This window comes from Mercenaria mercenaria, chromosome 8 (assembly GCF_021730395.1).
Source record: "Mercenaria mercenaria strain notata chromosome 8, MADL_Memer_1, whole genome shotgun sequence".
Taxonomy (NCBI): Eukaryota; Metazoa; Mollusca; class Bivalvia; order Venerida; family Veneridae; genus Mercenaria; species Mercenaria mercenaria.
In genome coordinates, this window is record NC_069368.1 from 81,496,809 (window position 1) to 81,507,980 (window position 11,172).

Below are 11,172 nucleotides of genomic sequence, written 5' to 3' on the forward strand. Positions count from 1 at the left end.
TATTTTTAGAAATTTTTTGAAGATTTTCCTATGTAAAATCAAGTGCCCCCTGGGGCGGGGTCAATTTTGACCCCGGGGTCATGATTTGAACAATTTTAGTAGAGGTCCACTAGGCAATGCTACATGTCAAATATCTAAGCTCTAAGGCTTCTGGTTTTTGAGAAGAAGATTTTTTAAGATTTTCTTATGTAAAATCAAGTGACCCCTGGGGCGGGGTCAATTTTGACCCCGGGGTCATGATTTGAACAAACTTGGTAGAGGTCCACTAGGCAATGCTTCACACCAAATATCTAAGCTCTAGGGCTTCTGGTTTTTGAGAAGAAGATTTTTAAAGTTTTTCCTTTCGGTTGCCATGGCAACCAGTGTTCTGCATAGAATTCAATTCTTTGAACAATTTTGAAAGGGGGCCATCCAAGGAACATCCCTGTGAAGTTTCATCAAAATTGGCCTGTTGGTTTAGGAGGAGATATTGTTTAAAGGAAAGTGTGGACGGACGCCGGACGGACGGACGCCGGACGGTGAGCGATCACAATACCTCTCCCTGAGCACTTTGTGCTCAGGTGAGCTAAAAACAAGAGGGCCATGATGGCCCTAGCTCACTCACCAGAGTAACACACCATAACAAACATGTTTGACCTAGTGACCAAGTTTCTGACACCATATAACCCAGTTTCAAACTCATCTGAGTTTTCAAGGAGATAAACATTCTGACCAAGTTTCATGAAGATTAGAGCAAAAATATGGCCTCTAGTGTTTTTTCTTTCAATTTGGCCTAGTAACCTAGTTTTTTACCAAACCGGACCTAATTTTTGACCTGTCCAAAATTTCATGGAGACAAATATTCTAATTTTCATTAAGCAGGCTTAAAAAGTGCTTAAATTCGACTACTTTTCTTAAAAAGTGCTTAGGCCAGAGTTTTTTTATTTTTCGTTTTACGGGAGCGCCGGTCCTAAATATTGCAAAAGTGGAATAAAATTAAAATTCATTTTCCCGAGTTTTATTTTATTTTTTCCGCCGGTCAGTTGTTTACAGCCCCAAAGAAAATAAAATTAGTGTATTTTCACCTGGACGTAATTTCACAGGAAGGGAGTTTAACGCGTGCAAAATATCGTGTTTTGCCGTACATTTATCGGCATTAACAGGGTGTAAAATTCCACTCGCCTGCTCGCATTGGCGAGTTAAGTCTGAGTAGGACGAGTGGACCTCGCTGTGTACTCGACCGATCGGGCGAGTGGTTTTTTTACGTCCTTACTTTACCAAAATTCAGAAATTACATCTACAAAACGTCAACAAACTTTTGAGATGGTTCAGTCGCTACCTGGATTGACTGGAATTTACCCGCGAATCGTAAAGATATCAAAACGTCATGCCGGTAATTTTCCATTCCACAAGCACGTGTGACCTATCGTAACATCTAATTTACATCGACACGTACACAAAAACCGTGCGTAGTGCATTCATTTTTTAATATTTTCGCTTCAAGTTTTCAACACTCCTTGAGAAATAATACTTTTTGAATTCTATAATGATTTTAATAAGATATCGACAGAAATGTAGGCAGAATTCTATAAAAACGGTCGAATTTTCATATAATCATTTGTAAAAATTCAAACAGCGCGATCTTAGTTACTTATTTCTTTCTAAAAGTAAATAAATGATTAATACTATGGGCTTAAAATTCAGACTTTTGACCAGAAAGTACAAAAAACAGAATAAAAAAATCTTAAATAATGAAAAAGCGGCTGCGATTACAATACATGGAGTAAGGCGATTTTTGGCAAACAAATTTCTGTTAGTGCGGCAGAATAGGTTACGTGACCTCGTGAACGTAAGTAGAAATGCGATTTTAAAATAAAGCAATGTGATGTCACTGCGGTTTTTAATAAGTTTTAAATGAATCTTTGTACATGTATTTTTTTGACCAACAATTTAAAAGTTTTTCTTGTCAAACAATAATGTAAATTCCTTGAGGGCAAATAGGTCACAGAGGTAGGATATCCACTATAGTAACTATTGTTTGAGACATTTACCTTTTATACGGGATATAGCACATTCGCTTTTGATAACAAATTAAAGAAGAAATTTTTTATTGACAGTGATATGTCACATGGCGCGAAAACATGATGTAATGCCATGACAATCTCGAGCAAAAATACCGCTTTGATCTCCGCTTCAGATGTCATGATACTGACACACTTCTTTTAGCTCTTAGAGGGGGTGTAAATTGATCATAAAAACAAAGTCAACATTACTTAGTTTATCACTGAATAATTACCAATAATCTTTAATGTTTTTTTTTCTCTCTTTCTACACGGGTGGATGGACGATGATTGTGTCCAAATATTTTTAGACACTTTTCAAAATATATATTTTTCGGGAAATAATACTATTGTACATAATACTCCTTTCATAAAAGTGACAGTATTAAAAGTATTAAATTGTCTAAAGATTGTCTTACTCACATTTTGTTTTCAATAGATTCAACTTACAAGTTTGCCATAGACAGGCAATACAATATCAAAGGTGCTTTGACATCAAATTTTATTCAAAACATTAGTTGTTTGCAGAACAAATAAATGTTTGTAACAGCAGATTTTTTTTTACATTTTTATTTCAATGGTGACCCCTCACACTTTACACAGGCTTGGGACTGTCTGGCATAAAGCAGCTGGTAGTGTTGGCAAAATCCCAGACAGATGGTCCATTTCTTTTGTAACTTCAATAGAATTCATAAGTGTATAAAGAATAATAAAGAATACTTTTTATTGGAGACAATATTTTGACAAAAAGTGATGCAACTTCAGTACTTGAACTTAATGTAGTATAAAAAGGTGCAAATTACAGAAGCAACTTCAGTACTTGAACTAAGTGTATTATAAAAAGGTGCAAATTACAGAGTTAAATGAGGTAAATTTTCAGATTACTTTTTGCTAGATTATCTTTCGTTTTACATCACTGAAAAAAAAAATCTTGCCCTCTGCACTGTGACTGTTATTCAAAGTTATTAAATACTTTATTTTGCTGATAAAATCCAGTATATTATGAGCTGGCATAAACTGTAAAGTTAGCTCGTTAAAGATGATACTGGTGAAAGATACATAATTTATTATGTATAAAAAGCAGAGGTTACACAGCAGAAGATGCAAGCAAACCAAACCACCAGAACTACTACACTACTAAGCCACTTTATACCAGACGTGTTTAGTCTCTACTTGCTGTCACTGAAATTTACTGTGGCTGTTGTAACAGATAAAATAATTTTTGTCTTCCACTTAAATTAAGTAAAACAAGCTTTCTGAATTTTAAAGACTTGCCAGTGTGAGTTACAGTGCCTGAAGCAGTTTATTCACAAGCATGCATGAAAATTTTATTCAATTCATCCTGTATAAATGGCTTTAATAGTCTTAAAACATAACAATACATCACAATATTAAATACTGGACACAAACACAAGTAAACAAAACTTGAAACGAAAGTTCATCAAAATAAAAAAATTCTTAAAAAATTCTATTTTATTTTTATTTTTTTCCGAGATGCTCGCTTTCAAGCTTTTTATTTTTATTTTTATTCCCTCCTCCCCCTGCTCATTTTTCAAAAATCTCCCGTAAAACGAAAGATAAAAAAACTCTGGCCTTAAAAATGAAAATTCGTGCTTAAAAGTGCTTGAATTTAACACCCCTCTTAAAAAGTGCTTACCGTATTTTGGTGCGTATAGGTCGCACTTTTTCTACCCATTTTGCTGCCTGAAAAAGTTCCTGCGACCTATACGACAGAACATTGCCAGCAGAATTTTTTTCGGGCCAATTTTCTGACTGTAGCTCTCGCAAAATTACGTGCATCTGTTACGAACAAACAAAATGGATAAAAAATATCAATATCGGCGGCTTTTCACCCATTAGCGGTTACTTTCAATAAAATATATCGTAATTAACCCATACAGGCTATTAAAATTACGAATGACTTTAATTCAAAGATGTTTTTGCAGTTTGAATTATGTTTGTTTCTACTTTCGTTTTACTGGACGCCATTGACATGTACTCCGGGTTGGATAAAATCCGGACAGATCCGTCCTCCATTCCAAACACTGTTTATACTAATTCTTAGCGTATTAAAAGACTTGAAAGATAATTTTTTTCTTTTGATTTTTAAATAAAAGAAAAAAAAAATCCAAAAAGAGATATTTTGTTAATCTTTTTACTCCGAATCAAAAGAACGCGGTTAATCACATGACACAGAAAGGTGTTATAATTGCTGTGCAAACAATTCACTCTTTAACTTGCATGATTGCAGAATGTGAACGCAAACCGACAATTAGTGTCGTTAGTCGTTACCAATACTACTGTTGGTACGAAACGGTTGGGGTCGAAAATAACACTGTCTAATTTCCACCAATCAGGTTCTGATAATAATTCAGTCCGCGACATCAATATGGCCGCCGCCATAACTTTTTGCCGGTAAATATTGCTGGGGAAAAAATCTGAAATTTAACTGCGACTTATACGCTAGAACTTAAATTTTCCGACCATTTCCAGAGCAAAAACTAGATGCGGACTATACATTACCAAAATACAGTAAGAAGTCCTTGAATTTTACCAATCGATAAACATGGCTTCCAGAAAGTGTGTTTTGAACAAGAATTCTTGGGTGATGGATATGGATGATAAAAGAAAGGCTTGGTGCCGTTTATGTGCAAAAGACGTCAATATCGGTGGCATGGGGAAGACAGCGCTGAAATCTCATGCAAAGAGCGACAAACATCTAAAAAATGCAACGGCTTCATCCGGAAAAATGTCAAAATAGTTTTGACATTACCATACTGGTATCGCAGTGTTGTAACTAGGGCTGTGTATTGAATGGGAAAAATCGATATGATACGTATTGCAATAAAGAAGGATCAATACACGAAAGGTATTGACGATTCAATACAACATCTAGTAGGACCTATAACATCAAAGCTACAACATGACCGGCAGGGCTTCAGAAATTTGCCTGTTTGGGACCGATTTTTGACTTTTCAGACCGATTCATGAAGTGAAAAAACGAAGTAAATCGGTCCCGTAAAAATGGAGAAAAGTATAAATTTCGGTCTGATATCTCAATACACGATCACTGCCAAGTAGGAAATTGTTGGTCGCAACTTCAGATAATCAATAAATGTGTCAATTAGTTTGATTGTCACTTTGATAATCGGTCTGTAATTAGCGTGTGACGCAATCAGTGCTCGCGCGGCACATCCTTTAATGTTTGCAGACAGCCGACTGCGGTGTATTAAACATTTTTGACTGGTTTCCTAACGTTTCAGACTGGATCCAAATCATTTCGACGGGGATCCACTTCTTTTATTTAGAATCCGACGGATGGTTTATTTCAAAAGGCTATGTTTGATCACGGTAACAAACAAATGGTCGCTGCATTTAATCAAAGAGCTATAATAATAATTGTACATTATAGGTCTTTGATTTAATGAGACATCACACGGAAAACCGATAAAAATAATTTTTATAATTACTTGATTTGAAAAAATTACATGATTCATTTGTTGGGGCTCCAGTTGAAACAAATGCAGAAAATCGTCTTTGCAACCCGACTGTACAAAAAAGAAAAAAATGGACGGGCAACCACGAATGATAAAGAAAACCGGAGTGGCATTGTTTATCAAATCGGTCTTTTAAAAAACGTTTCAAAATGAAATTTTGTTTACATCAGAAGAGAACATATAACTTTATAAAATGTAGTTGCCTACTGAAGTACAACGTAAGTGAAATGAAATATCCGTGGCCAACCCGCGTGACGTTTTGGTACTATACATGCGGGAAATTCGATCTCAGCGTTCAAATAACGTACACATTCGGTCCGCGGCAGAGTATTCTTTAAATACTGAGGCTGTTTAGCAGAGAATATGTGTCGTGTAACTCACTTTGATGCATTGTATTTTATAGAATTCCGTCAAAGAATGAGGAAACATCACAAAGTATCTGCCGTGTATACGGTATCAAAGTCAAGTGTGTTGGCTTTTAGACTAGTTACGCACACGGTGTCAATGCCTCGTATTATCTCGGAAAAACATCGAAATTTAAACAAAGTAACGATCACACATAACACTGAATAACTGTCTTCATTGTATGGTAACGCGCGCTGACTGGTTACTCAGTTTTAATGCATGACATGCTTATTTCTTTACCCTATCACGTTTTACAAAATATGTAATATTGGGAATGCGGTGGGTGGGTTAGCGCCAATGTCAGGATTTTCGTTTCAGACCGATTGAGTTATCAAAATTTCCGGAGCCCTGATGACCGGTCCAAAATAATTGCTTGTTTCGGGGTAACATGACCATGAGAAACTGAAGATGTCTAGTTGTGTGGGCTCCTATAAAATTTGCACTCATTTAAATTATTAAAGAAACATTAAGGCACGATCTTTTTATCTAATACATGTATCAGTCTATATTTCAGAACTATACCTCGGGAAAATGCATATATTTCTGCTTAAAGTCGTAAATTTCGACTGAGAACTTAACACTTATGGAAGGCCTTTTATACCAGATCTTTTAGTCTGTTTTGTTTTTACTTATTTCTTTAATTACTAAGATTGCTAAAATTAAAACAGCAACATGCGCGGTAACAACATCCGTGTAAATGGAATTCCCCGCAACTGAAATTACGTAGCAGGTGGGCCCAAAATGGAAAACTACTGGCGTTACGTATGGATTTCATTTCATTTTAGCGGGTAATTTCCAGTAAGTGCGAGAATAAAAATTAAAAGCCAATGAAAACAGAGATTTTCTTAAATCATGTGCTTGATTTACATGAGATGTCATGCTTGTCGGCAGATGTCTTTGAACTTAGCTGTCAAAACAAAAAGTGGTTTACGCAATGACTGTTTTGGTATATAATGGCGGCCCGAGGTTACAAAATTGTACTTTCTTTTAATTTCTCAGAATATTTCATTGTAAAGTGATAAAAAATGGAGAAGTTTGATTTTATTTTGTGTTAAAAGGGGTGTCACTGAATATATCGATATATGAAGAAAGCCGACACGTGTATCGGTGTAAACATCAATATTCAATTCATATCGATATACTGGTATATTGATCCAGCCCTAGTTGTAACACATTGTTCAAACAAATCAAATGAAAGTGTTGGAGAAATATTCCAGCAGGTATTTCCTGACAGTGAAATTGTGAAAAAATTTAGTTGCGGAGAATGTTTTGTTTAGCGGATTATTTCCATCAGTTAACAATCTAAGTGTTCTTTTGCCGCTGGTGAAAAGTGCTTAAAAATCAAAATAAAGTGCTTAAAAAGTGCTTAAATTTTGCCACTCAAGTCTCTATGAACCCTGTTAAAACTGGACCAAAAACTGGAAAGTGTGAACTAGAACTGTCACAGGAGTGACGAATACCCGAACAATACGGTCTTGTCACAGAAGAATGGCAACCATAAGAAAGACATGGCCACAAGAAGGTGCAATTTAATCGAACTTGACCTGTATTTTATGATGTTACACCCATGTACCAGAATTTATCTAAATCTGTCAAGTCTTTCGCAAGTTATTGTCCGGCAACCATGAGTTTGGCAAATTTTAAGTTGGAAAGGGGCTATAACTACATAAAACAAGGAGCTGCGTTCAATAAACGCTTGATGCCCCCGGTGGCATCCTTGTCAATACAAAGCAACCTAAGTCCAAAACGAGGTCAAGTTCAAGGTCAAACTGAGGTCAGGTGATGTCTGAAGACGAGGAATGGTCAAAGGTTACATCTGCATTAGTATCAAGTCATTCTAGTAAGGGGTATTGATGCTAGACGAAATGGTCCCATTTGGTTAACCTCGTACGGACGGACGGGCGAACGGACAGGACAATCACTATATGCCTCACGCATCAGTAGATGCCGGGGGCATAAAAATTGGTGGTTTGTAGCCAAAGTCGAACTTTCACTGGAGTGTTTAATGACTCCAACGGTGGATTAATATTGCACAATAGCTTGAGTCTGTGTTAAAAAATATCAAATAATATTTAAAGAGAGGTACAGATAAAGTGTATCAAAACACTAAATAAGTATAATTCTAAGCAAAAAGGGGGCATAATTTGGGAAATATTGGTGCAAGAGTTATGCACCTTGTGTCATATGATGTGAATGATGATGTGGAACAACTACTTCAAGTTTGAATCAAATCCATTTCGTAATAACTGAGATATAGTGAAAATGCATCAAAATTAACCTTAAATTCTAAGTAAAAGGGGGCATAATTCATTAAAAATTAGTGTCAGAGTTAAGCACCTTGTGTCACATGATGTGGGTGATAAGGTGGAACATCTATTTTAAGTTTGAATCAAATCCATTTAGTAGTAGCTGAGATAAAGCAGAAGTGTATCAAAACTTTAACCTGAAATTCTAAGTAAAAAGGGGGGCATAATTTATGAAATACTGGTGCAAGAGTTATGGCCCTCCAGGCACATAGAAGTTATGGAGCAAAAACCAAATATCTAACCTTTGACCTTGAATTGTGACCTTGACCTTTGACCATCAGGCATAGGTGATGTGTTCTACATGTCATCTGGTCGTGCGGAATAATAATGTGAAGTTGAATTAAAATCCTTCTAGGCATATAGATTTCGGGACATGCCAAACTGACTCCTATATTGCACCCCCCAAACATTTTTGGTGGGGGTATAACAAGCATTTTCTTTCATTTGACCTAGTGACCTAGTTTTTAACCCCGAATGACCCAGATTAAAATTCCTCCATGATTTCATGAAAACAAACATTCTGACAAAGTTTTGTGAAGACTGGAGCAAAAAAGTGGCCTCTAGAGTATAAACAAGCTTTTCCTTTGATTTTACTAAGTGACCTAGTTTCTGACCCTACATGACCCAGAGTTGAAATCATTAAAGACTTCATGATACCAAACATTCTGACCAGGTTTTAAGAAGACTGAATCAAAAATGTAACCCCTAGAGTGTTAACAAGACTTTCCTTTGATCTGACCTAGTGCCATAGTTTTTGACCCCACATGACCCAGATTCAAACTTGGCCTGAAGATCAACAAGATAAACATTTTGACCAAGTTTTATGAAGATAGGTTCGTAAATATGGCCTCTTGTGTTAACAAGCTTTCCCTTTGATCTGAACGGGTGACCTAGTTTTTGACCCCCCAATGACCCAGATTCGAACTTGGCCTAGAGGTCATGAAGATAAACATTCTGACAAAGTTTCATGAAGATAGGGTCATAAATATGGCCTCTAGAGTGTTAACAACCTTTTCCTTTAATTTGACTGGGTGACCTAGTTTCAGTGTTCACGAAAGACCCTGAATATTCACAGGACAGTCGGTCTGGTAAACATGATTTTTTTTTAAAGGACCGGATAATATTTTACCAGACCGAATTCTTTTTAATAAATTTGGTATCTGATCTTTAAAACTGGTATTTATACATAGTCAGGCCTCGACCTTAACTTTTTTCAGCAGTTGCCAGCAGGTCCACCAACTGCTAAAATCTAGTAGACCTGCTCAGACTTTAGTGGACCTCCAATTCTATCACATAAATTGTGATGTTGTTGACGTCATAACTTCATATGACTCAAAGTAACAGGACTTATTTCTAAAATAATTAAAAATGGAAGACTGTAGCAATCTGTTATCCCGAAAATAATTATTTTAAAAAGTGTCCCAAAATATAGACACAATAATCATCATCCTCCCGACCCTGTTCAGGGCTTTTTCAGGGGGTTTTGGGAAAAAGGCCCCTGGTCATATTGGGAATTTTTAACGCGGTAAATTGTCAAATTTGGGAAAATATACTGACAAATTAATTGAGTTTTTAATTAATATATATTAGTTTAGATTTTCAGTTTCAAATTTTACTGGTAGTGTATCCCCTTGTGAAATTTTGAGATTTTTTTTTTCAGGATTGTGTTCCAATACTGCCTAAAAATACAGTAACTCTTTATTTGTCGTGCGAAAATTTTTGTTTACAGTTTGTTTTCACCAAAGTTATAACTGAAATTATCCAAAAAGTAAAATGGCAAAGTGTGTGTATTTTCGAGTGTAAAAACTGGGCCGCGAAAATATGTGACAATTGATTTTAATGGTATAAGAACTACCTGTCAACATGTTTTGGGTACTTTATTCAAATAATATTTGTGTTTTTATGCATTTTGAGAGGTTTTGCATACAAATCATACATTTCTTCAGCAAAATCTTGTAATTATTTTTGCCGAGGTTGCAGACGGTCATGTTACTAAAAATAGAAACGAGTTGGTTTTTCCAACATTTTGTTTGATTTACTTGGCAAACAAAACTAATTGTGCAAGAATTATTACTGAAAAACAGAAAGTAACTGATTTCAGTTGGGAAATTTTTCATTGGATTGGGAATTTTTTGCTCCAGATTGGGAAAAATAGAGCATATTTGGCATTGGGAATGGGGCCGAATATCGGCCCCGTGAGATAGAGTGAAAAAGCCCTGCTGTTGAAGTGAAAAAAGAAAACATCAACAATTAATTATCGGTAATTATTCTGATGATAAACTAAGTAATTGGCCTTGTTTTCATTTTCAATTAACACCCCCTAAAAGAAGTGTGTCGGTTATTCGTGGCATCTGAAGCGGAGATCAAAGCGGTATAGTTTCCCCGAGATTGTCATGGCATTACATCATGTTTCCGCGCCATGTGACACATCACTGTCTGATCCTATTCTCGATTCCTTTAATTGTTGAGAAGAAATCAGTAAAAAAGTTTTTTCTTTAATTTTTTAAAAGCGAATGTGCAATATCCCGAATAAACTGACATGTAAATATGTCAAACCGTGAACGATGATAGTGGATGTCCTACCTCTGTGACCTATTTGCCCTCAAGAAATTTACATTATTGTTTCAGAAGAATATCTAACAAAGTGTCGTGTCAAAACATACATGTACAAAGAATCATTTAAAACTTATTAAAAACCGCAACGACATCATACTGCTTTATTTTATACCACATTTCTATTTACGTTCATTAGGTCACGTAAGCTATTCTGCCGCGCTAACAGAAATCTGTTTGCCAAAAATCGTTTTACTCCATGTATTTAAATTGCTGCCGCTTTTTCATTATTTAAGATTTTTTAATTGTGTTTTTTGTACTTTCTGGTCAAAAGTCTGAATTTTATTACCATAGTATGTACCGTATATTTAC

General features: G+C 35.7%; 1 protein-coding gene across 9 annotated transcripts in view; it reads right to left on the bottom strand.

The window, feature by feature from the left end:
- LOC123565984 (sodium/calcium exchanger 3-like) overlaps nt 1–11,172 on the bottom strand; it is a 257,228-nt gene that overhangs the window by 123,895 nt on the left and 122,161 nt on the right. The gene's annotated exons all lie outside the window — the stretch shown is intronic.